At 41.3% G+C, this 2,739-nt stretch overlaps 1 pseudogene; it reads right to left on the reverse strand.

Annotated features, from left to right (window-relative positions):
- Window positions 1–1,421: 1,421 nt before the first annotated feature.
- LOC147723017 (uncharacterized) lies at window positions 1,422–2,517 on the reverse strand (annotated as a pseudogene).
- Window positions 2,518–2,739: the final 222 nt, after the last annotated feature.

Below are 2,739 nucleotides of genomic sequence, written 5' to 3' on the forward strand. Positions count from 1 at the left end.
AAAACTCTTGATTGCAAATGAACCTGCCAACAGCTCCAAACAATTGATGTGCATTTGTCTCTCCTCTGTAGTCCACATACCTCCTGTTGAAATTGCACCACAACGTGCCCCTGAACCAGTTAAACTTGCATCCGACTCCAATATAATATCCGGATTCACTCCGAAAATTGCTTTCCCATTCCATGCCTCCGTATTCCTTAGCCACCAATTTAGTTCTGATCTTGCCACTCCAGAAAGACTAATCTCCTGAGAATATTTCATACCATTCTTTAAATGACTTCCCTTCAATCTCTGAAGAGCACAGTAATTCAAAGAGCCTGGAAAAATAGCTTGTATTGTTGAAGATAAAAGACCTACAATTCTCGCCTCAAGGTAACCTCAGCTGATCCTGAATAGTGTCTATCATGAAACCCAAAAACTGTGTTTCTTAATTTGGAACTAAACATGACTTCTCTCTGTTCACAATTAATCTTAGACTCTCCAAAAGACTCACAGCTAACTTTGTATGTTTTTCCACTCTCCTCTTCTCCTGATCCATAATCAGAATGCCGTCTAAATAAATTATCACACAAATTCCTCTTTCCCTAAAAAATGCAACAACCAGACAAAGCATTTTTGTGAAACACCATGGAGCCGAGGAGAGTCCGAAGGGGAGGCAAACAAACTTTCATAACGTTCCTCCCCATCTGAACCTCAAAAATCTCTGGTGTTCTGACCATATCGGAATTGTAAGATATGCATCTTTCAGATCTAGACGAGTCATCCAACCCCCTGTCTAAAGTACATCTCTCAACATATGCAATCTCTCTATCTTGAAATGATGGTACACTTTCCAGTCGTTCAGACTCTTAAAATTTATTACAGGTCTCATACCCTTCCCTTTCTTTTCTACCAAGAAAATGTTGCTTATAAACCCTGCACACGTTTCCAATTCTTCTACAATCGCTCCTTTCATTAACAACTCTCTTACTTCTTTTTCTACCAACCCTGACAGTTCCGAGTTGAACCTGATCATTGGTGGACAAAGAACCTGTACCAGATCCTCTATGAAATCTATCCGATAACCCAAAACCGTCTGCAACACCCAAGGATCTCCTTTAACCACACACCAATTCTTGTAAAATTGGGCAAGTCTGCCGCCCAACATTACATGGGTAACAAAAAAGTCTTCTCTTACCTGACCTTCTTGATCTTCTATTTCCCCTATAATTTTCTCTTTCCTTCTGAGAATAGAAATCTCTGGATTGATATCCAGACTGTTGTTGATAGCTGTAATTGTAGTTTCCATATCCCCTCGCAAACGAGGCCCTTGTGATTCCTTGACTTCGGCCGGGAAAACAACCTCTACTTCTCCTGGCCCTGCCAAAAAATCGACGGTCAAAGACTTTCTTTATATCCCTCTGCGATTTCTCAAAAGAACTTTAAGCACCCACATACTTGCTCATCTCTTTAATAAAAGCCTCTCCCAAAAGCATTCCATTCGCTTCTGATCCACTTTCATTATTGGCTAATTCCACCAATTTTGGATCCATTTTTAAGAGAATACTCTTCCTTCTTTCAACTGAAATAGCAGTGTTAGCATTTCCCAACAAACACATCACCCTCTGAATCCACTCTCTAAGCTCCTCTATATCCTGTTCTTTCTTTTCAACATATGCTTCTTCAGGCATATCGATTATTTTTGTAAGTGGCCCTGTAAGATCAAGCAGTCTGCACTGACACATTTTTAACCCTTTATCCAATGCTTTCTTAGGATCCCTACCACTTTTTGCAACAAACGCAATAATTTTTGCATCTAGCTCAGGCGTCAAAGCAATCTTATTTGCTAGACTTGGTTTAGGACACTCTGAACGGAGCCTCAACCTCAAGTCCTTTGGAATCTGCTTTCAAAGCCACATCTGGTGATACTCTGCAACTTGTGGAGCTGGGCCCCTTTCTGGGGATAATAGATGCTTGATCATCTTAGGATCAAACATGGACTCCCCCAAAGGATCCATGACCCCAGCACTCTCGTCAGGCTTTTCTTTTGCCTTTGCTTCTGAGTTTTTAACTTTATCCCCAACTTCAACATCTGAATCGAATTCAGATGAACAACTTAACTCTGCAACTTAACTTATTTCTGCACTACCGGGAGACTCAACACATAATATGGTAGTATGTCTTCTACCACCTTGACTTCTTTCTAGGTCACCATGTGGGTCCTTGACACCAGCTTATTTTGCACGTGTACGCAAAAAAACACAGTCTGGATGTGCAGCCTTTGCTTTTTTACTCCTAAAACCATCTGTTCTACATTCTTTCGCTTCCTACTTACTTTTCCACCTTTCTTTTCCAACACTGGAGCTTCACTAGCAGACAAAAAATGTTCTTCCTGGAAGAAAGTACACTACTCTTTTTGAATTCCTCAAATTTTTTATCCATTTTAGTATCTAGATCACTAGCAAATTTAGATAACATAAGCGTAATCCTTTCTTCCATACTCAAATTAGCTTGAGTTATTGCATTAACCTCCGACATATTCTAATCTCCAATCCTTAAAACTCAACAAAAAACTCACTAAATAAATTAAATTTTAACCCGTTCGGCGCTTATGACGGAACCGTTTCGTCACGCGCCTCGGGTGAGCTGTGCTAGTGACAGAACGGTTCCGTCACGGCCCGCTCGCCGCGCCTGCGTGGTGCTGATTTCGCTCCTGCGCGGCGCGTTCTATTGAGCGGGCGCGTTCGTGACGGAACCGTT

This window comes from Lissotriton vulgaris, chromosome 4_1 (genome assembly GCF_964263255.1).
Source record: "Lissotriton vulgaris chromosome 4_1, aLisVul1.2, whole genome shotgun sequence".
NCBI classification, from domain to species: Eukaryota; Metazoa; Chordata; class Amphibia; order Caudata; family Salamandridae; genus Lissotriton; species Lissotriton vulgaris.